General features: G+C 51.2%; 1 protein-coding gene across 1 annotated transcript in view; it reads right to left on the bottom strand.

The window, feature by feature from the left end:
• Positions 1–23,941, bottom strand: part of ZBTB7C (zinc finger and BTB domain containing 7C) — a 334,228-nt gene that overhangs the window by 266,758 nt on the left and 43,529 nt on the right.

Here is a 23,941-nt window from a genome sequence, read left to right as displayed (position 1 = left end):
ATTTCGAGAACCTTGCTAACGGGCACACTGTAAGAGGGTGAGAGAACCAAGACAGGAACCCCTGATTCCCAGTCGTCATCCTTCCCCTGGTCCTAGGTTAACTTCATAGCACCTCAGGGTGGGGGGTGGATCGACAGGAACGGGAAGGGGAAGGAACAGACGCACTCGGCCTGCTGTGGGAGGACGGAGACAAGATGAGGACAGTCATGCCTTTGGTTTCTTCCCTGAGAGGAAAGTCTGGGAGGAGGAAGCACACAGAGAAGAGAGTGATAAATAGGAAGACAGGAATGCACAGGCTCCTAGTTAACAGGCACAGTTCAGGCAAAGAGGAAACTAGCCATGATAACTAGCCACAGCTTTGGGGTGTGCGGGCTGTGCCAACCTTGAGCCTCCTGGGGAACCCACCTCTATAGCTCTGACCTCCAAGGCATTTCTGGGCAAGGCATCCCTGGGGGTGTTATTTGTTCATCACGTGGAACAAGCAAGGCAATTACTATCACCATTCACAAAAAGCATATACACATTTATATGTTCTTTTTTTTTTTTTTACAGGGGACACATTCCTAAATAATAAAAATGAAAAAAAAAAACCCACAATGTTCTTCCACCCATATAAAGAAAGATCTGCTCCTGGACAATGGGATTCCTTGCTTGATACCAAAGCTGCTCTGCTCCTATTGACAGTGAGGAAGTTGCCACTTGGAAATGCCTACCTAGAAATAGAAGGTGGGGCCAACCCAGCTCCTTCCAGAGCAACCAATACAGGCCACAAGCCTGAAAACCCTGGACAGGTGGCAAACCATGGAACTAGGCAGGACAATGACCAAACACCAACGACATCCACAGAGCCCAGGGCAGACCCACACACCCACCTCGAGTCCACAGCAGGCCAGAGCTCCGAACACCAGGCTTTGGGAAGAACAGCACACTGTTCCCTTGGCATTAGCTCTCTGAGTCCCAGGCAGCCCAGTGGGTCTCCAGCCACCCTTAGAGCAATTCAGTGAGTCCTACTATGTGCGGGGGACGGAGAGCCAGCTGAACCCATCAGAAACCAGTCACTGGCTTCTGCCGCCGGCTGCACAGTCATCTGGCAGCTATAGCTCCAGAGGCAAGCAGCTAAAGCTCATAAATTCTTGCTGGGGGTAGGGAGGACGAGGAGAGGCACGCTCGAGGGCCCTCCTGCAAGGTGGGACTGAACCACATTCACAGCAGATGGTGCTGTCGCCCTCACTCCGGGATTCTCATTCCTAATTATCTGTGCTGTCAGCAAAACAATTAACCCTCGAAGAAAAATTGCGCCGTCCACTCCCAACCATATGAAAAGGCAATTTTTCCCAAGGACGAGGGACACTTAGGGCAGCAGCGGATGGAAAGTAGGGCAGCCTTGCACGGGGCTCTGGCTCTCACTCACCCTGGGCAATTTCACCATCCTCTGACCTCCGTGGTCTCCGGGAGAAGACCAGCCCCTCCAGGCTCGGAGCCCGCACTTCTTTTTCCCCAAAGAAGGTGGGGAGCCCCAGCCCAGGTGTCCCCCCAGCCCCACAGTGCTACCGTTCTACAAGCCCTGGTGCTTTCCTCCAAATGCTAAGTTCCTTTGGAGCTGAGACCGCTTTTCCGTTTGTTCATTCATTTGCTCCGCTTGCTTATTCATCTGTTTGTTCATTCATCCAGTTATTGCGTATTTACCATGTTGCTCCCAGGAGATACAAAGAAAATATCTATTCAGCCTTCTTGACCACTGCTTGGAGCCCTTCTTCCCTGAGACGTGGGGAGGGGAGGGGAGGACAAGGCAGGGAGAGGTGGGGGCCGCCAGCCATTGCCTGAGTACTTGGCAGGGCCTTGGTTTCAGGCTGATGGAGGGAAATCCTGCTGCTGCATTTGGATTCTCTCAGAAGATTCGGCTGCAGCCCCTTGGCAGCGAGGCAGAGCTGGATTTGAGCAAGCCACTTTGGTCCTGGGAGGCCGGTGGCAGGCCTGCAGACGGCGGAGGGGTGGGATGAAGGGAGAGCCCTGGGCCCCCACCAGCGCTGCTCCCGCGGGGCTGGGACAGCACAAGGTCTGCACTTCCAGGCACCCAAGAAGTATCAGGTGAGCTGAATGAGCCCGACAGCCCCTCTCCCGAGGAACTGTTTTAAAAGCAAAAGGAGTTTTTACAGGGCTGAGGCATGAGGCTTGTTCTCCAGGAGGCTCCCATTTAAGGCCCGGATCACTCAGTCTCATTCGTCCATCCTCACATGCTGCTGCAGAAGAGGAAACGGGGAGCAGGAAATTGTGGAACCTTTGTGGTCAGTGCTGAGCAAGCCTTCGGGGCTGAGGCCATGAGAGCCACATTTTACAGGTGCCATCCGCAAAGGCTGATGGGCTGGCTGCTGTCAGACAGGGAGATGGAGCAAGGCCCTGCCATGGTGGCTCCATATCCAGCTGCACTCTCGTCCCACCCAACTGCCCCCCAAGACCAGCCCTGAATAGACCAGGGACCCCCCACTCCCCTCACCGCCCAGGGATAAAGGAAAGCCCAGGTCAGGACACTGCCAGACCCCCTACTCCGACAGGGGCAGTGCTCTGTCCCCCACCCCCCAAAAGGAGTGCAGGAGACAGAGGGACAGACAGGGTGGGGGGGTGGGGTGGGGAGCTGGGGCCCCTCCTCCACCACCATTTTACCCAGTTGAAGCCTTGTGCTGTCCTCCTTCCCTCTCCATCGCCTACCCGGCTACCGGTGCTTGCCCTCACCCAGGGCCCAGGAGCACAGGCTCGGATGCCAGCTCCTAGGCATAAAAGGAGTGTGTTTATATTCAAAGCGGGCTGTTGCCCACTCAGAATCTGCCCACTCGAAGACAGCGCATGTGACTGCACCCCCTGCCTGGAGTCCAAGCGGGACAGACGCCAACCTCTGGCTGGAGACGTTTCTAAATATGAGCCTGGCACAAAGAGTCAGGTTCCCAGGCCTCCTCTGCCCTGGGAGACCCAGCCAGGATTTTTGAGGCAGCCGGGAGGGAGAGAGCTGGGGGCAGGCAGGATCAGGAGGCAGCCAGCTGAGACAACCATCAGCCCTGGAAATATCGCCTGCACCCCTCCTGGCCTTCCAGCCTCGTTAAGGGAAGAGAAAGGATTGCCCTGCATCCAGAAAGTCTAATCAATTGCCCGCAACCCTTGGCAGTGGAGACAGGAAAGCCACTGCCTTGCTCAAATGTGCACACGGATTAAAAATATACAAATGGAATATTTTTCTTCCCCTCTCCTCAACCCCCTGAAGCCTGGGATGCTCGTTAAAAATAGCCTCAATGTGGCGTGGATTCTACAAAACCCAATGGTTGGCAGGGAAATTAAGGAGCCACTGGAGACAGCGCTAAGTGGTTACCCCTGGGGAGCAGGGCTGGGGAGGGCCCGGAGAGGGTGCTTTTAGGTGGTTCTAGAGACACTGCTTGGGTTTTTAACAAGAAGCAGACACTAGTTTTATTGGTTAGGTTTTTTGTTTTCTTGTTTTTTTAATGAAAGTTTACCCATCGCACCCTCTAGTCAAAGCTTAATGCTGAGCTTGCACTGACCTGGCCTGGTGCTGACTGCCTGGCAGTGCCCTGACCCCTCGGCACCCAGGGCAACAGGTACAATGACAGCCCAGAGTCGTGGAAAAAGCCCTGAATCCAGGATCAGGGCCTTGGGTCTGTAACTAGCTGGCTGCGTGACCTTAGACAAGTCATTGAGCTCTTTGGGCGTGAGTGCCCTTACCTATAAGATGAGTTGGATTAAATGCTAAACCAGGTAACTTCTAGTCCTGGCAGTCCACCATTTTTAGGTATTGAGGGGAAAACATCTAAGACCTGCCCTGTATTTCTCCCCTGTGTCCCTGGGCCAGGGGTAGGGTTTTGGAACCAGGAAGCAGGTAGGAAGGAGAGAAGCTGTTCTGAGAGCAGAGACCGACTCCATCCTTCACTGATGAAATGCAAGGTAGAAAAAGCATCACTTCAGGACCACTATGTCCTGGGTTCAAATCCTGAATTCCACTGTCAGTAACTATGTGAACTCAGGAAACTGCTTATTACTAGTGCAAATCAACTCCCTCCTCTGTAACATGGGTAAGAATACCCATATCCAACATGGGTGTGAATATTAAATGCAATAAAATGCAATAGTAGCCAGCTCATGGGAGGAGCTTAATATCCTTTTATTATTTTCTCTCTCCTGTCGTTCACTCTACCCTGCATTGCAGGGGAATTTAAGGGTTGGGCCCCAGATCAGGCTTGTGTCCCAGCTCCACCGCCTGGTAGCTGATGACCCTGGGCAAGCACCCTAATTTCTCTGTGCCTCAGCTTGCATCCCTATAAACTGGGAGTAGCTACAGCTGGTAAACTACTCCTATAAACTGGGAGTAGGTACAGCTGGTTGCCGCAAGTGCCCCAGCCCACACTCTCACCTCTGCTAGCCAACTGGGCCCTCAGCTTTCCATCCTGCATCTTCCATGGGTTCACCATGTAGGACTTTCTTCCCAGGCACCGCCCCCCCCCAACCTCTCCAGGGTTCCTGGCCCACTGTAGCCCACCACCTGGATTATCCTGCCAATCTGGCCCTTCCTCATTCATGCCTACCATCTCTCCATTTGGTCTCCGCTCAGCAAGTTGCACACCTGGCAGGGAGTGTGGATTTTATCCCAGAGGCACGAGGGGAATGTGTGTTTCAGATCAGTGCTTCCCAAGCTTTAATGTGCTTAGAAATCACCTGGGGATCTTGTCGAAATACAGATGCAGACTCTGATTCAGGAGGTCCCAGGTGGGGTCTAAGATTCTGCATTTCTAACAAGCTCCCACGGGACACCCATGCCACAGGTCTGGAACCACCCCTTGATTAGCAAGGCTGGAGAGTAGAGGAAATCCGTGTGTGTGTGTGTGTGTGTGTGTGTGTGTGTGTGTGTGTGTGTGTGTAGGGGACATGGACAAGGCAGACCAATTACTCAAATAAAAAAAAAAGGAATAAAATGTTGACTGAGATGGTACAAGAACCATCTCAACCATGAGAAACCAAAGGTGGATTCAAGAGATGCTGAAGAGGAAAAGCAGGAGGATGTTTGATGAAATTAGGTGACCAGATCCAAACAATGAAAATCACACTGATGGCATAGCGAAGGAATACAGAACGATGCTTACTACATGTTAACTGAAAGAGCGGACTGCTGCCAATTATATGCACACTGTGTCTTCAACTCTGCCAAAGGCACATCTAAGAAACACGATAAGAAGGCTATAGTGCAGGACCACCAGGGCAGGATGACACACCATCAGGTGCATGTTTATTTCTTTGTCGTCTTCTAGATGAAGTTTTACCACATTTGCAAATCAAAACTAATCTTCTATGTATTCCTATTTGCCTGCTTCCCCCAATCGTCAGTGATGCTGTTATGGAGGTTTGATGTATTTCGAGCACAAACTGCCATTTGCTGCAAGGGCTGGAGCACAGTGCATTAAATCTTCTCCATCAAACCCAAAAATAAAGCAACCCAGATTCTGTTTTTCCTCTAAGCCAAGGGTCCAGTGCTTCGGAAGGCTGGCGCTATCACCTCTCACTATAGCAACAAGGAGACCCTGGTGACCCTGAGCTTACGGTTATTAAGAATAAAAATAGGAAGCCTGTAGATAGATGCTCAGTAAGAAGCTGTGCTGGACAGGCCAGGCTTGGAGCCCTCTCTGCCTCTCTTGCAGGGAAGAGAAAGCAAAAATCAGATGCTAGGAGCTGATTCCTGCAAGATTACAAGGTGCACTTAGCATTTCCTTCTGTGTTTCCCAAGTCAGGGCTATGAGCTGCCTTTCAAACCAGTTCCTAACACACCCGGAGGTGGGCTGTTCTAGAGTGGGAGTCAAACGTTCCAGCCAGGGGATGCCTGTGGCTCACTTATGTACTGGGCATGCTCATGCCACTCCCAGCTCCCTGCCCCCAGACTGCCCTGTGCACTCCTGGCAAGAGTAGCCCTCCGTCCACCCGGACCTCCATCCCAATCTGTGTAGCATCTCTTTGACTTGTTCTTGGGTAGATGTCTCAGGGCCCCCCAGTCTCCTATCTGGGCCTTGGCTCTTGCCACTGGGAGGTGGGAGGAGGCCCCAGCCCTGGTCTGGCCACTCCTGCCCAAGGTTCAGTGTCTGAACCCAAGCCTACTCCCCAGCTCCTAAATCCACTCTGCTCTCTCGTGATCCAAGATCAAGGCCCGGTTCTACCAGCGGCTGGCTGTGGAGATGTGGGCAGGTCACTTCACATCTCTGAGCTTCAAGTATGTCAGCTATACACATCTTTACACGGGTTTATGGAATCTGGTGGTCTTTTTTGGTCCTAATGCTCCAGGAGGCCAAAAGAAATCACCATTTATCTAGCAACACAGATGAGGTATTTCACATGCAAAGATTTTCTAGGCAACAAAATGTATTTCATTTTCCCTGCTTCCCCCAGGAAGCCACCTGAAGGCACTAAGCCAGATGAAAGCTCATCCCTAGACCAGAAATATCTAGAGGAACAATCCACGTCCCCCTCCCATCCTCTCCCAGGCAAGGTATTGCCAAGCTCGATGCCCTCTGCCTTTGGGCCCTCCATGACAGCTACCCTCAACAAGATCTTACTGTCCCCTCTGCACACCGGGCTCCCAGCAGCCTCTTCTCCCACCGAGCAGGCAACTCTATATTTGTCACCAACCCTATGCATCCTCCCCAGAACATGTGAACTTCCTGTCCCGGGCACGGTGGAGCCCACCCCAGCATTAATCTTCTGGGGGATACCAGCAGAAAGCCCAGAGGAGGTGGTTAGAAAAGAGGATTTCAGTTTTCAAGCCTGGAGGAGGATGGTTCTGAAAGACGGCCTTGATGGCAAGGCCAGGCTGCCCACAACAGGAGGAGGAAGCTGCTGGAGAGGAAGCATCAAAGCCACTTTGAGACCACGGTGGGAGATGGCCTCCAAAATGCTGAGGTCAGCAAGAAGGTAGGCAGGGAATGGGGGCTGCGGCGGCCTGGGAGACGCGCGTGGGGGGAGGCGGAGGGGAGAAGGTGGGGTGATGGACAACCTGGGCATCAGTATGAGGGCACGCTTACCAGTCCTGCCTGACCAACAGCCCCGACCCACCATTTCACCCTGAAGCCTGTTGGGCAGGGGCCTCTGCAAACCTACAACATCCCTGCTGGTCAGGCCTGGGGAAAAGGCTGGCAACCACAAAAAAGTGAGCACAAACCTTGCAAAATAACGATGGCCAGGAGCCAGGCACTTCCCAAGGATGGGCCGAGTCAGTCACCACAGCCACCCGCCCCCCCCCCGAAACTGGGCCCTACTTGGCTTTGTGGACAGGTCTCCCCGGAAGGACTTCCTCTCGGCCACCGCTGTGGGCACAAGGCCCAGACCAGGTGGGCTTGGGTTCAATCCCAGCTCCAAACATCCCCTTGGCCCGCAGGCCTGAGACTGGCCCCCACGTCTACAGGGGACACGCTGCGGTTCAGAAAGGGCAAGGCAGCAAGGTGTCGCCACTCGTGACCGGGGGGCCTGCATTCGCATCCTCGGCCGTGCCCCCTCGCCGCCGCCGGAGCCTGGCTGAGGCGGAGGTGGGGGCAGGAGGCTCCGTCAGGTGGGGCTGAGTGGGGCCAGGAGAGGAAGGCAGGGATGGAGCCGGGTGCTGGAAGCGGGAGGGGGAATGGAGCAGGGCCAGGCGCCGGGTCTGCCCCGTGGTGGCTGGGGGCGGTGGCAGCCCCAGAGAGGCGCCTATGAGCAGCTGGGGGGGGGGGCCTGCAACGCAAGGCCAGCTGCACCCTGGCATACGTGACACAGAGGAAGGCACGCTGCCCTCACTGCCTATACAGATGGCCGTGGACACAGGAAATGGCAGAGAACAATGACAGATTTCCTGTTTATAAACTAGGCTCCAGGACCAAGTCTCCATTTGTTTGTTTGTTTGTTTGTTTGTTTCTTGCATCCTTCCTAACGGCTGCCTGGCACTGCCCAGGGCAAGCGCTGGACGTGGCACATGTGCTTCCATTCAACAGGTTTTTAGTATGTGTTTTTTAAAGATTTTATCTATTTATTCATGAGAGACCCAGAGAGAGGCAGAGACACAGGCAGAGGGAGAAGCAGGCTCCATGCAGGGAGCCCGATGCAGGACTCAATCCCAGGACCCGGGGTCACGCCCTGAGCCAAGGGAAGACGCTCAACCATGGAGCCCCCCAGGTGTCCCCCATTCAACAGGTTTGCAGTGAGTCTCTATTAGACGTCTGGTCCTCCGGAGATGATGAGCAGACAACAGACCCCTCCCTCAGGGAGTGTGCAGTCTCAGGAGGGGAGGCGGACAACACCTCCCAAAGCAGAGGCCCAGTCACCCAATCCTTGAGTGATGCCCGGATGAACGGTGCCCACGCTAAGTGCTTTAAGAGGAACGTTCAGGGTAGAACTAAAATTCTCAAGAGCTGGTGAGTTCTCCAGCTCTAGAGGTATTCAAGGCAGGCTGGCCACAGGCAGGGCAATGAGGGCAAGTCCAGCCCACTGGGGCCCAAGACCATGAGGATGACAAAGGTCCTAGAAATGCCACGACCAACAGGCCAATGTGGGAGGTGGGGTGACATAGCACACACATCCCAGAAGCCAGTTTTATTATTTTTTTATTTTATTTTATTTTATTTTATTTTATTTTATTATTTTAATTTCATTATTTTCCCAATCCAGGTTTTGCTTTTTTAGTTTAAATTCAAGCAATTAACGTGTAGTGTATTATCAGTTCGAGAGGTAGAGGTCAGTGACTCATCAGTCTTATATCACACCCAGCGCTCATTATGTCACATGCCCTCCTTAGTGCCCATCACCCAGTTACCCCATCCTGCCACCCACTTCCCTCCAGCGACCCTCAGTGTGTTTCCTATGGTTAAGAATCTCTTATAGTTTGTCTTGTTATCTGATTTCATCTTGTTTTATTTTTTCCTTCCTGGAAGCTAGTTTTAAAGAGAGGGGAGATACTGCAAAACTTGCCAGGAAGCCTGTGGGGCAGAGACCATTTCTTTTTCATTTTGAGGCCCCTGTTAATAACTTCCTCATGTTTCTATCCCATGAGATGTTCTGCCCATATAAATAAACAGCAATTTGTATTATTTTTATCCTTTGTTACACAAGCAGCACTATACTGTTTTGCACCCTTTTCTTATCATAATACCTATGAAATCATCCCAGACCAGTATATGAAAGCATCCTGGTTCTTTTTTATGACTGCATACTATTCCATCATATGGCTGCACTATAACTGATTAACCCCTGCTCCTGCTGATGGGTATTTATGTTGTTTCTAACCTCCTGCTTGTACAAACAGCCCTGCAACGAACAGTCTTGCAAATAAATATGCCCTTTCCTGTAGGTGCCTGGATCTGCAGGATAGAAGTAGAACTCTTGGGTCAAAGGATGTGTGCATTGAAATTTCACAGCTACTGTTGAATTGCCCTCCTTAGAGCTGAACCAATTTACACATACACTCCCTCCTCCAGCCCCATATAGGAATGAGCTCATTTTGGCAGGGACGCCAAGGCTTACATTTCCTCCCTGTCCCCATGGTGCTCATTCCAGGGGTAGACTCAGAAAGCTTTTGGGGATCATCATTGCTCAGAATCACCTAGACTCTTGGGCGGGGGGCGGGGCTGGACGGGAGAGGAGGATGAAGCCAGTAGCCAGCAAAGGGAGGGCTCAAGTTCAAAGGATTTAAAAGAATAGTGGCTTTGTTCATCTTGAAGAGCCAAACTGCCCCTCCTACACAGACATCCCACTGTGCTGAGAGACAACAGGTTTCCCCATGAGGAAAGCATATTAACACCATCTAAAGGAGGGACTACCAGCATGTGCTCCAAGAGGAGATTATAAGTGTATTTGGGTTTCCAAAGTCCCAGCTGCACCCGTGTTAAGAAAGAACTGTTTTCTTGCTGTTAATCCATTCCTGGTGGAAATGTTGCTTCAAATTGAATGACCCTTTTATGTGCTGAAGTCAAATGATATCTCAAAGATAAATCACTTATTCCAGAAAACATGAAACTTCAATCACAGCGATTGATTAAGATTTCACAGCAGCAGTTGCTGGACCAGGAAAGCCCCAAAAGTCCCCATTCCCGTGGGCAGCCTTGGTCCTACCAGTAGAGCGAGCTCAGGCTCTAGCACAGGACCTGGAATCCTACCCACTGGGAGATTTCTCTCTGGTGAAGCACAGAGGAGGTGAGAGGGGAGAGAGCAGAGATCGAAGTCCCCACAGGTGAGCCTGAGGGGCCCTGCCTGGCCAGACGGGCAAGAACTAGAGGTGCTATGCCCTCCACTCAGCCCCTCTTCCTCACCTCTGTCCAACCTCTACTAGGCCTTCTAGCTTTAGCTCAAGGGTCCCCTCTTCCAGGAGATCACAGACCAGGATTCAGCAGGCACCCCAAAGCATGTTCCTAGAGCATTTCTGACCTGAAGTGTAACCTTGTCTGTCTACCTGGCTTGGCATCCATGGGCGGTGAGCACTCTGAGGTTTGGTCCCTACTAAGTGTTCAACACACATTTGATGAGTGAATGAAACGGAGTCCCAGAAATAGTCACAATAGCTTCCTGCCTTGATGATGTCACCTATTCAGGTGTTCATGGTCCTAGTGGGGGCCGGTCATTGTAGTAGGCCTGCTCCTCATATTAGGCAATCGGGTTGCAACAGGGTTTCTTGAATTGAAATGCCACCCTGGCCCCAAAGGCCCATGGTTTAAGGCACTCTTCTTAGTAGAAGTCTCACCTTGAGGAAATGCCCACCCCTAAGAGGAGTCACACTGTCATGGAGCGGTCTTCTTTAGCTCCTTGGCCAGCCAGCAGTGGGGCAGTGAGTGGAACAGGTAGATCCAGGACCCTGCTGTACGTTACATAAGAGGCAAGGTGAGGAACTTTTCTGAAATCCTATAAGCAGTATGGAATTATAAACGGTTACAATGATAAGCCTTTGCTTGTGCCCATGTCTTGCAGTCTACAGAGAGCTTCCTATTTAGTACCACCTGATCTTCAAAGCAACCTTGAGACAAGTAAGGACAGTCCTACCCAATTCACAGACACGAAAACAGAGGTGCAGATAGCTCAAGCCCTGAATCACCCAGATGACAGGGGCTGAGCTGACAGCTGTGTCCAGGTCTTCCCACTCCAAGCAGAGTGTTCTGTTTACCACAGCAAGATGCTCCAGCATTGCCTAAAACCACAGCTTCAAGCTGTGCAGAAAACCCTCTTCCTTCTTCAATATTTCCCTTTCCCCAGATTTGTTGATTGATGAATGAGCTTCCCCTGGCTCTTTATACCAGCAGTGTTGCGGGGGCTAGCTGCAGCCTGGGCTCAGCCTCTGACCCACTCTGGGGTGGTAGGAGAGTCCCTGTCCCCCAGTTTCCTCCAATTCTTCGTATCTTTGATGTTAAAGCCATGCAGTGACCCTAATCTGGACATTTCCAGGAAGGTGCACTCAGGCTTTTCTTGAAGGGTGGCGGTCATTTGTGACAACACGGATTGCTGGGCAGGGCTGACCTGCACCGACAAGGCATCTACTTGCTCCTGGCTCCATGCATATCTTCTTAGTGGCCCCTGATAACTGCAGGTCACTGTCAGCAGAGAGGAGGAGGAGAAGGACTGCACGACCTGCCCGCAGCCATCGCAGAGCCTGGAAGTGACCAGGCTCAAGGGCCATCCTTGCATCTCCTGCCATAGCATGGGTGGGAGAGGTGAGGGCAGAGCCACCAGGCTGGACCTCTTATTCCACCCCCCAAAAAAGGCTTTATCTGCACTCCAAACCACTTCCCAGGCCCCTAAGCTTTTCCTTCACCCAGTGAATTATGTGGAACAAGACACATTCAATGGTAGCAGAAATCAGGCTCCCGTTTCTGAGATACCGTCATTCTACAAAAGCACTGAGATGGGACTGCCTAGGAATACACCTGTGTGATTCACACCTGCGGGCAAAACGCCGCCTCTCTCCAAGGCCTATTTAAATGAACAGGTGTTTTAGGTTGACATACCAATCTCATCATGAACACAATTAATGACCTGGCTCCTAACTGTTGTGTGCTAGAGCTTTATGTGCTCTGTAGACACCGTTCTCCCTTACAGAGTCCATCTGATATGTGAACCCAACTTCGAAATGGGAAAATAAGGTGATTAATCACCTGGCAGAAGGACTCACCTGAGATCTCCTTGTCAGCTCATCATTCCCAAATACAATTAGGATGGCGCTCCTCTTCCCACATGATTTGCAGAGCACTCACAGTTAATGAACTTGGGAACACGGCTTAAGAGGCACAGCTACTTCCTCCTTCCTGACGGCCAATCTAGCACCAATTCCAACCTGCTGGCCAGTTGAGCAGGAAAGGAAAAGGCTGCTGTGTCAGGGTTGGTTGGAATCAGAGCAGGACACGGCCCTCGGTGTTCCACGGAAACGAAGGGAAATGGGTTGACCAAAGACATTGGGCTGAGCTATTGTGAGCCTCCTGAGCACACTAACCCTCTCTCATGCCATGGGCCTCCAGGCCCCTCTGGCCTCACACCATCCAGAACATTCTTGTTGACCAGTCTTAAAAGGGCACTCCCTATACCTGCTGTGTCTCTTGCTTCCTCTCTGACCAGCAAACCGTGACAGTCCGCCTCAGCCACACCTAGCCTTTCCCCGACTGCCTCCAGATTCATCAAAGTTTACCTGTCCTATGTCTGCTTCCCACACGTGCCAGAAGACTACCATGGAAACCTCCTCCAAGGTGACCTGGCATAACATGCTGACATGAGTTTCTTTCCTTCTTGAGCATTTCTGGTTCGGAGCATGAAAATTTTGTGTCTCCTGGTTCGGAGAGAGTAATATTTCTGAACCAAAGGACATAACCTCTAATGGTGAAATCTCAAGAACTGCAGGGGAAGAAATAGATTTGGGGGGGTGGGTAGAGGTGACAGCAGAGAAATGTCTGAGATGCAGCCTTGAAATAACGCCACACAGACTGGACACGAGCTACTACTGAAAATCTGTTTTTCAAAATGTAAAACAATTTCCAGATGTCTGCTTTGGGGAGCCAAATTGCTGTTGATTTGTTCCTAGTTCACCATGGAATAAAGTCTGAGCTCCTCACTGAGGCATTTCAGGCCTTCCATGGGGCCCTGCTCCTGTAAAGCCTTCTTTCCTTCCTGCCCCGTCTGAGAACTCCCCTCAGCCCCTGCCTTCTGACTGTGCTCCAGGCCTACTCTGGGCTTCTCAATCTGGGGCCCCCACACCCGGGGCCCAGCCTGGAAGGCCTCTCGTTGGCTGGAGACACCTGCCGCACAGCTCTGGGGCATGTGTTCCCACCGAGGTCCTGTGCATGCAGTGCACGGCACAGTAACCCAGGTCTGCCCAACCTCCCGGTGGCTTTGGTAGGCACTCTCCACCACCACCACCACTGCACACTCCTCTTCCCCAAAGCCCTCCACTCTATTGTCTTTGGTGCACTCCAGGACTTTGACACTCACTGTTCTCTTGATCAGGGTGGGTGGGAGTAGGTCCCCAGTGAGAATATAAGTACCCCAAGGGTAGTGACTGGGTCCCAAGTCTGTTGAAACCATCCCCAGGCCCAGGCTAGGGAGCTGAGAATCTGGCATTGGCTTTCCAAGTGTGGTCCTGGCCCAGGGGCAGTGCAGCATCTGGCAGCCTGTTAGGAATGCAAATTTTCTGCCCACCGTCACAAACTCTTTTTTATTTTTTAAAGATTTTATTTATTTATTCGAGAGAGAGAGAGAGAGAGAGAGAGGCAGAGACACAGGCAGAGGGAGAAGCAGACTCCACGCAGGGAGCCCGACATGGGACTCGATCCCGGGTATCCAGGATCACTGGATGGCACTAAACTGCCAAGCCACCCGGGCTGCCCCCAAACTCTTGAATCAGACATTCTGGAGGTGGGCCCCAGCACCCTTTCTAGAAGCCAGAGGCAATTCTGACACACAGAAAGGGTGAGAACCACCAAGGTACGGGATCCTCAGCCACCCTCCTGGGTTTGCTGAACTAATCTGATTAGCAGGGTTTTCCAAGCAGGAAGGGAGTGGGACCCATTTGAGGTTGCCCACTTCACTGGTGTCTTGTAGAGCTAACTTCCATGGTTGTGCTGAAGCATCACTAAGTGACACGAAGTGAGCTCATTCAGAAAGCCTCCCTGGCAGCCTGAAGCCTCATCTCTACTGTGCCAAGGTGGAACACAAAATGTACCACGGAACAGCCAGGCCGCTCTCCTCCAAAGGACGCTCCTGTCCCAAAATCCTTTCCCTGCTTCTGTTCCCCGGCCAGCAAGCAGCTAGAGTTTAACAGAGTGTCCCTGTCTCCCTATGTCCCTACCAAGCACTTGGCCATCTCAGAGACCCTCCTCCAAGTCCCCACACTTTCTGCAGGCTACCCAGGGCTAAGCCTCCAGCATCCTGGGTCCTGCAGCAGAACTGGGAGTGGGGACCCTTCCCAGCACTACTCCAGACTCCCAGAATCTGAATCTCTGGGAATCCTGCTTTTGAACAAGTCTCTAGTAACTCTTATCATCAGCAATCTGAAAAGCAGTGAGCACACATTCCTTATTTGTCAGACGGGGAAACTGAGGCTCGGTCAGGGACTCAACATTCCCTGACCTTTCCTGCCCACAGAGCACTTCCTCCTCATCCAGGCCCCCACAGCACTCACAGCCTAGATCCCATCCCCAGTTCTAACACACATTACCCTACACTCCCCATCTAAACAGCACCTGCTCAGCCCTGCCCCTCCCCCACTGGGCTGCAAGGGTCTGGAGGCAGAGCCCTTTGTCTCCCCTCAGTCCTTAGTGCTTGGTGCTGGGCACACGGGAGCCTCAAAAACTGTCTGAGGAGGAACAAGCCCCCAGCTAGCCCACACTCTTGCATTAGCATATGCCCTGGGACCAATCCACCACATTGCCAGATTGTCACCTTGAAACACCCTGGAAGGTGTGTCCCATGGGGACATGAGAACGTACACATTCTGATGTAAGGCAAACAGCCACCTGCAGAACAGGTGGAGAGGGGGCAGAGGCTGGGTGGGGCCTGAGAGAGTGTCACAATGACACACTTCACCTTCTTGCTAATTCTGCTCAGACCCAACCCCCAGAGAAACACAGCTGGGAAACGGGACACAGAGCTCATACTTCCCCACTTTGGCCTCTCTAGAGCCCCGATACTGACACACAGAAAAGGTGACAATGAGACAGAGACAAAGAAGAGCTCCAAGGAGAAACAAGCCTGCTGGGTCTGTGGGTCATGGGTCCAGGGAATCCTCACCGGGTCCCCTGGATGGTGCCCTCCACCCACCTGGCCTTCCCCAGTGGCACAAAAGGTGACTGCCAAAATGAGGAGCTTTCGGGGCTCCAGAAAGGTCTTACCAATGTTCAAACTTCGTTCCACCCAACCCTGACCCGGCTCTCCCCACCTCCCAGGATTTTACAGCAGGCAGGCTGTAAAACAAAGAACTCCGAAACCTCAGGGGCCCAACACATCAAGAGTGGGTTTCACGTTCCCAGTAGGTGTCCAGTGATGCTCCAACCTGTTCGTGTTCCTATGGCCCTAAGCAACTGGCGCACTGTTTGCATTTTTGTTACACAGCACAGCTCTTCCAGACAAAGAACCAACCTCTGTGCCAGCCGGACGGGCTAGGTTGTGCCTCAGTAACCATGACCGGCCACCACACTGTGCCTGTGGCAGCCACTTGGGGTTCAAGCTGATGCAGTGGCCAGCACCTTGAACGGGGCCCACGGTCCTGCCAGCTTGGCGGGGCCCTGGGCTGCCACCTGGAAGTGAAACCCAGCATACCCCTCGCCACCCACTGGCCAGAACTCATCTCGTGGCCCCAGCCCACAATGACGAGTACAGGAAGGAGCAACCCTGCCAAGGGCCAGAGGACACAGCTCCTGGAAATGCACACCCGCAGCCACCCGGCACTGGTGCACAACGTTCCTCCAGCAGAGCTTCATCCCCTTCCCTACCCTGTGACGGCCAAACTGCCTCCCCTTATTTGTCATTTTCGCCCTGGGATGAAGGAAAGCTTTCAGATCAGGGAACCAGGAAGACGATCAAAACAGGATTTTCAAAGAAAATGACAGGGGACATTATTACAATGTAGAACATTACAGTTTTACAATATATAACAACATCCTCGTGTATAATGTTACACTTTTTTGATAGAACAGGAAGTTCAAAGTAAAGGTTTTAGTGTAATGGCAAAGTGACAGTTGTGAGCTGCCCCTGGGCGGGGGTGAGAAGGCTGAACGCACAAAGGGAAATTTCAAGAATGAATGTAACAAACGCCGGACCTTCGGACCTTCCATCAGATCAATGGTATAAAAGGAGGCCAGAGAAGGCCTGCCCTGCCAGTTTGGCCCCCTGAAAACCAGTCAAAAGCTGACGGCATCCGTTCTACAAGGATGCTTTGTGACTTCAACAAACCATCCTTTCCCTTCTGCCCAAACACAGCAAGGTGGGAGACGACTGGAAAGGAAGCCATGGGTGGTGTGAAACAAGAACAAAAAAAATCATATGGGCGGAGGTGGGGTGGGGGAGGGGCAGAGCGAGGCCAGAGACCAGGGACCACTGCCCTTCTAGGGTGCTTGTCAGGAAAGGGATTTACACCCAGGAAAAAAGGATCCAGAAAAGCACACAGGACACTGGAGCTTCTCCCTGGCTCAAAGCTAGAGTGTTCTGGCTCCTTCCACAGGCCCAACCACAGCATCTTGGGATGTGTATGTATCTAGAATTTGTCTCGAATGGATCCTCTATGAAGGAAGCTCCTGTAGTCTGCCGAGATCAGAACACAGCAATCTGGAAATCTCAAGACTCTAGCTAACTGTGAATTAGCAACACAGCCCATGTGAGGCTATTTTTCCAAGCAATGGAATACAGGAACAATATGAAGCTAAATGGACCCTTCCTTGAGCATCTAGAAGTCACTGTGGCCCATCACAACACTTCAAGTTATCCCTTGCAGATCAGTCAATTCAATTCTACAAACATTTGTTGAGTCCCAATTCTGCACCCAGCTCTACTCAGTTGAGGATGAGAGCTTGAAAGAGACAGCACCAGCCATGAACCCTTCTCTCAATGACCTCCCAGGTCCTGGGGAGACAAAAGCTTGCATGCCTCACACAGCATGAGGTGAGCTCTAAAAGCAGCATATAGGAGCCACAGCGGCCTTAGAGCAAGGCAAGGAGAGAGGAGAGACTTAATCTCATTTGGGATTGGCACAGAGGAGCCAGGAGAAGCTTCTTGAGGGATCTGGCCTTGAGCTGAGATTTATTCAATGAGCCCTTCTCCAGCATGTGGTTGGGGTCATGGCGGACAGGGAGGGTCTGAGAAGTGATGTCAGAGAATGTGGAAAGTCGCAGAGCCACAACTCACCATGACACAGGGAATGAACGTAAATGTAGAAAAAGGAGTCGGAGGAGATGAGCCTGGAGACACATGGGAGGGGCCAGGTCACATAGGGCTTTGTATTGGACTTGACGCTGGGGAGCAGAGGGAGCCTGGAGAACGTCAGGACTCCTTAAGAGGCTGGACCGCTGGCCCTGGTGCCAGATAAGGGATTGCAGCAAGGCTGTGGTTGTGGGCTCTGAAAGCAGGCTATAGGTCTGAGAAACACGTCAAAGTGGAAACCCCAGGACCGAACAGTCAGGCAAAGGTCAGGATGAGAGGGTGAGGGAGGACAAAGAGCCTGAGGAAGGACAGCGTCACCAAGGGCGTGGTCCATAGGACACCCACTGCAGAGACCTCGGGTAGACACAGATGCAGCAGCTGGTTGGCCATGGAACACTGGGGGCCTCTGCCTAAGCAAGGATAAGAGGGGTGAGGACAAGGGAGGCCTCCACATGAGTTCCACGTTCCAGAAGCCTGGTTGTAGGGCAGGGGTAGCAGGATGGGAGCTAGATGGAGGTCACAGGTGTGCCTGATTTTTCCTGTCAGAGAGAGGAGTCTGTTTCTGTCCTGAGGGGAAGAAGCTGGTGGAGGGTGATGGAATTTGAAAATGGGAGCCGGGGGCAGGGGCTGGTCAAGGGTGCCAGGAGCAGATGAGGTCTGGAATGCACATGGTGGGCATGAGACCAGGAATTTGGGACATCTGGTCTCCTCGTGTCAGGCCAAGCTCCTCAGGGATGGTGTCCAGAGAGTCACAGTTGACAGAATGCAGAGCAACAACTGTTTTCGTGCAGTATTTCCATGTGTAGAAGTCCTGGTTTCTCAAAACATTTTCATGAATGAAGTCGCTTGTTCCTCACACTGAGTCTGTGAGCCGGGCACTCCTGTGCCCAGTGACAGATGCGGATGCCGAAGGCCAAGAGGGTAGGTGGCCCCGACTCAGAGCGCAGGCAAGCAAAGCAGGCAGCCCGGCAGCCAGGGCTCCGGGCTGAGCTCCACCCCTGCCCACGGCCCGGCGGCCTCAGGCTCAGGCCCTGAGGACAGTCACGCTGACTCGCACGTACAGTATTTTGCTCCACATGAAAACCTAGTGTAGCCCTTTAGTTTGCTGTGACCTTGCAAAATATACCGAGGATCAGGCCTAATACATCGCACAGCCTCTAGTAACCATGTTTTTAGAATTTTCCCAGGTATGGATGCTGCCCTGTGGCTCTGACAGATCTCTTCACTCATGCACGCCCTTTGCTGTGCCGTGGTGGGTGGGCCTCAAGCCAGGGCACATGGGAACCCCTGGGGAAGCCTTTAAAGTCCTACTAAACCCGGGCTGTACCCAGGACCGCGGGATCAGAATACACAGGCGCCTGGGTGGTTCAGTCAGTGAAGTATCTGACTCTTGGTTTCAGCTCCGGACATGATCTCATGGATCATGGGATTGAGCCTTGAGTCCGGATCCATGCTCAGTGGAGGTATGCTTGGATATTCTCTCCCTCTGCTCCTTCCCCCACTCATGCATGTGTGGACTCTCTCTTTCTCTTTATCAAATAAATAAATAAAATCTCAAAAAAAATTACTTCTGGGGTGGGGTCTGGGCCCTGAAGGCATCAAGGGAGGCTGCCCAGGGATGGTTCAGAACTCTGATGTAGAGGAAAAGACACCCCAGGAGGGCTCATGGGACAAGCCCATGACAGGGAGGAGGGCAGGGGTGGGAAGCTGTGATTCAGCAAGTCTGGAGTGGGTCAAACACACAAGCCCATCGGCCAGGATGTCAGGAGGAGAAAACCAGAGAGAAAGTGGCTGCCATCACTGAACTGCAATACTGCGCCAACTGTGAAGTAGTCACCCCTGATGGGCACACTACCTTTTCACCTTCCCAAGGCTCTGCCATAGGGAAAGGGAAGGTTGATTTTGACATTTCTCCCCCTTTTACAGAGGAAGTAAATGACACTCAAAGATTCAAGATGCCCAAGGTTGGTCATCTTCATGGAACAGGAATAGCCCAACTGGAGGACCAGAGCCCACTGCCAGTGTGGAGCCCTGAGATGGAGGGCTGACTCTGGTCCCTACCTATTGCCAAGGCCTCCCCCTAGACAGTCTCCCTCATTTTCAAAAAAGGACCCTTTCCAGTGAGCTCTCCTCCCCTTCTGGTCACAGGGTGCTTCTTGATGGCTCTCCCTCACAATGTCGCAACACACAGGATTCAAGTCCCCCAGGGGAGCCTTGTCACCTGCATCACTGTGTCACCTTATCACTTTCCTCTAAAATAAGAACCATGGGTAAATTCTGGGCAACTCCACCCACCACACCCAGGACAGCCTTTTGGCTCTAAGGAAGGTACAAGGAGAAGGCTCCCTGCCTCCTGCTCTAAAGCAACACCCCTCTCTGGTCTCTCATGAGACAAGGAGCTCCAACAACCCACAGGTAATTAACGGTGAGACCTCTGTGGCACCTGGCACAGCACCTACAGATGTGCAGTGCCCACCCCTAGGGCCCACTGGCAGGTTGGGAAGCTAGGGCATGCTACACACAAGAGGGACACCAAGAGTTAAACTGGCTGGAAGTGGCCTGAGGTATACACCGGCTCTTGGACAAATTACTTCATCTCTTTACCTCAAGCTACTCATCAGAATAATGGGGACACTAACAGGAAAATTATCTTTCAGGGGAGCATGGGATTGAATGAATTAATCCACGTAAAGTGCTCAGAACGTACCTCAAAGATATTTGGGCTCTGAAATGCCACTGGTTGCTATTGCCATGGTGCTTCTGCATTTGCTCGATGTCCAGAGGAGGGAGCGACCACGCGGCCTAGAGTAACTGTGAGAAAATTTCAGTGGGAAGTTGGGATTTTAAGCATTAATGCAATTGAGAAAAGAGGGTACATTCAAGAAGAAGAAGACAGAAAGTGAGGATCCCCAGAGTCAGAATCTAGACATTAATTCACTGTCGAGGAGCCAAGGAGTGTGAGGCCCGCACCCCACCCTACCCCCCTAGAATTCCTGCTGCCGCCATAGGATGGTCCATGTTATTAAAGCCAACACCCCACAGGAACCGAAACCAAACAACTCCAGGCAACAAGAGTTCGGAGAACCTTTGGCTCTGTCTCCAAGGCAATTGAAAAGAGCTCAAAACAGATTAAAATATGAGATGAATTTTGAAGCCCAGGAATGAGAGAAAATGAATCCTGTGACTGGGAGCCAATATGATTATTTCATTATTTGGTTAGAAAGTTAAAATGTGCAGGAAATGTCAGATGCTTTCTCGAGATGGGGGATGGGGGGTTGGAACAGCATGGCCAAGGGGGCACATATTCTTTTTAATATTAAAAAATAGCTTCACCCTGACTTAGCTTTAATCCGAAAACCCTCCCTAGGTAGGGTAGCCCGCCCCTCTGCCAGCCTGGGTGCAGTCTCCTTAAGACCCACATTCTACCTTCCAATTACCCACCCACCACCCCCTCCTGCAACAGCACATCTGCTGTTTGAAAAGAACTCTCCCTCCACCAATAAAACAAAATAAATCCCATGTGCTCCCAAGTGAAGGGTGCCCCCCACCCCTGATGGCTCAGCCCCAAACCCAACCTAGGGGGAAACCCAGCCACTACTGGCTTCTCCTTCAGCCTCATCCCCATCTTTCCTGCCCAGATCCATTCTTCCCCTCCCTGGGCAGTTACCATTCCTTAGGTCTGTCCACTGTCCATGCCATCCCGTCTCCACGTCTCCCATCTCTACAGCCATCATTTACTCAATCGCTCAGTTATTTGGTAAAAGATTCCTAGATATCAACTGGCAAGCTGTGCAAGCACAGGGCACACAGTGATGTGCAAGGCCAAGTCCCAAGTCTCTCCCTGCAGAGAGCTGACAGTCCATTAAAGAAGACAGGGATCCCTGGGTGGCGCAGCGGTTTGGCGCCTGCCTTTGGCCCAGGGCGCGATCCTGGAGACCCGGGATCGAATCCCACGTCAGGCTCCTGGTGCATGGAGCCTGCTTCTCCCTCTGCCTATGTCTCTGCCTTGTCTCTGCCTCTCTCTCTCTCTGTATGACTATCATAAATAAATAATTAAAAAAATTTAAAAAAAAAAAGAAGACAGACATGTGGTGAGGATGGGGAGGCACAGAGTGGGGAGCCAAGGAGAAGAGCCAGTTCATCCTGACTGCAGGGAGGGGTCAGACAAATATCCCAAAGGAGGCAACATCTGGGTCTGACCTTTGAGACTGGATTTGATTATGCAGAGAAGAGTAAAGGGAATTCCAGATGTGGGTACAGTATTAAGCAAAGGCCCATGGCCAGGAAACACAACCCAAACCCCAGGGACAGCTAAGAGACAAGTTTGGCTGGCCTGAAGAATCCACATGAGAGGTGAGAGAGAATGCTTGGGAGAAAGGCTAAGGCTGAGGTTTGATTGATGGGGGCCTTTGTATTTTAATATTTTAAAGAAGTGACACATTACATGATTTAAATTCACAAGGTACAAAAGGACATACAATGAAAAGTCACCTTCCCATCCCTGCTCCCCACTATCCAACTCCCCATCTCAAAGGCAACCAATGTTAGCCATGTCTTATGCATCCTTATAGAGATATTTCATGCACATTCAAATAAATACATACCTCTTTTACCTTCTGTGCACAAATCATAGTATATTATATACACCTTTTGCCTTTTTCTGCTTCTTTACAAATATTGTAAACCCACAGTTCTCAAAATGGAGCATGCACCACAATTACCTGGTTAGCTTGCTAATACACAGATTGCCAGGCCCCACTCCAGAGTGTGATTCAGTAAGTCAGGGGTGAGGCCTGAGCAGGTACACTTCTAACAAGTTCCCAGCTGCTACTGTTGTTGCTGGTATAGGAACCACACCTGGAGAACCACTGTAAAGATCACACTACATAAGTTTATAAAGAGCTGCTTCATTCCGCTTCATAGCTGGGTCGTGTTCCACTGCTGGGCTATATGGTTACATATTTAGCCAGTCCTTTCACTTAGGTTGCCCCCAATCCTTTGCTATTCCAAATAGTTTCACAGTGATTACACTTGTGCATTCATTATGTCACTCATGTGGCAGTATAGTTCTGGGATAAAGTCTGGGTCAAAGGCTTTGTACTCTGGCAATTTTGACAGATAACTGCCAGACCGCTCTTGCAGGGAGTCCTGAATGCTAATATAAGAAATCCCGACCTTTAACTACTGTAGGCTTTTAAGCAGAAGACTGGTGAGGTCAGAGCTGTGGTTTGGGAAAATTAATCTGACTCCATGGTGAGCCAAAGGAAGGAGAGCCACTGGGGCAGACAGACTCTACGGGTGCCTGTGAGCCCTGCTTCCTAAAGGTCCTATCTAAAAGTAGGTCCCTTCCTTTAGGTGTGGGTGGGACCTGTGACTGACTTTAATCCATACAATACAGCAAAGGGGATGGGCCATCACTCCTATAATCATGTTACGTTACAGAAAACTCCATCCGCCTTGCTACTAGACTGGCATCAGAGGCTCCCTTTCTCAAACTGCCATGAATTCTCTAGGCACAAGGAACTAAATGCTGCCAATAACCACTTGAGAAGGGAAATGGATCCCTCCCCAGTTGAGCCTCCAGATGAGAACCCAATCCAATCAAGGAAAATGACACCTTGAATGCAGCCTCACTGGAGACCCTTAAGGCCAGGACCGAGCTAATCTGTGCTGGGATTCCTATCCCACAGAAATAGTAATTCTGTAAATTATCAGATGTGTGTTGTTTTAAGTAACTAGGATTGGGGTGATTTGTTTGGCAACAAGAGAGAACTAAAACAAACATATAGGAAAGTGCTCAAAAAATAGGCTACATCAGTGAAGGCCTGAAGTACACAGGTGTCAGAGGTAGAAGAGGGTAGCAGGACTGAATGGTGGATGTAGGAGAGATTTCAGAAAAAAAAAGCAGGACCTGTGAGCTCATGAGAGGAACAAACAGAGGGACCTCCTACCATCAGGGGGCAAGATGGTTGGACAACATCCTTAAAATAGACTCAGCCCACTTGCATGAGATCGAGCCAAAGAGCAGTCTGAGGTAAGGTGGAGCAGACATGCTTGCTCCTTATTCCTTTCTAAAAGTGTTCCTTCTCTTGCAGATGACTCCAAGATTATCACAGCACAGCCTCCCCAGGCCACCAGCTGCCATCTGCAACTTGCTGACAAGGCAGATAAGCACCTACACAGAGAAGACCCACAATAAATCACGGTGGCATTTCAACCCACTGGGGACAAGACAGACATTTCAACTAATTGTATAAAGACAACTCAGGAATCACCTAAAAAAAAAAAGTGAATCATGTGCAACAAGGATCAAAACAAGAAATTAATAAAGAAGAAACTGTGAAAAGAGCTAGAAGAAAAATGTAGGCAAATGCTTGTATTAAATAGGAAGGATTTTCAAAGAATGACCCAAACCCAAATGTCATATTTTTTAAAAGACTACATCTGATTTCAAAAATTTTAAATGCCTAACACCAGAAAATAAAATAAATTCAAAAGACAAATGAAAAATGAGGGGAAAAATTTGCAACATATATGGCAGGCATAGGGCTAATTT

This window comes from Nyctereutes procyonoides, unplaced genomic scaffold (assembly GCF_905146905.1).
Source record: "Nyctereutes procyonoides isolate TBG_1078 unplaced genomic scaffold, NYPRO_anot_genome, whole genome shotgun sequence".
NCBI lineage: Eukaryota > Metazoa > Chordata > Mammalia > Carnivora > Canidae > Nyctereutes > Nyctereutes procyonoides.
The sequence above is the reverse complement of the archived record's forward strand: the minus strand, read 5'-3'. Positions and strand labels throughout refer to the sequence as shown.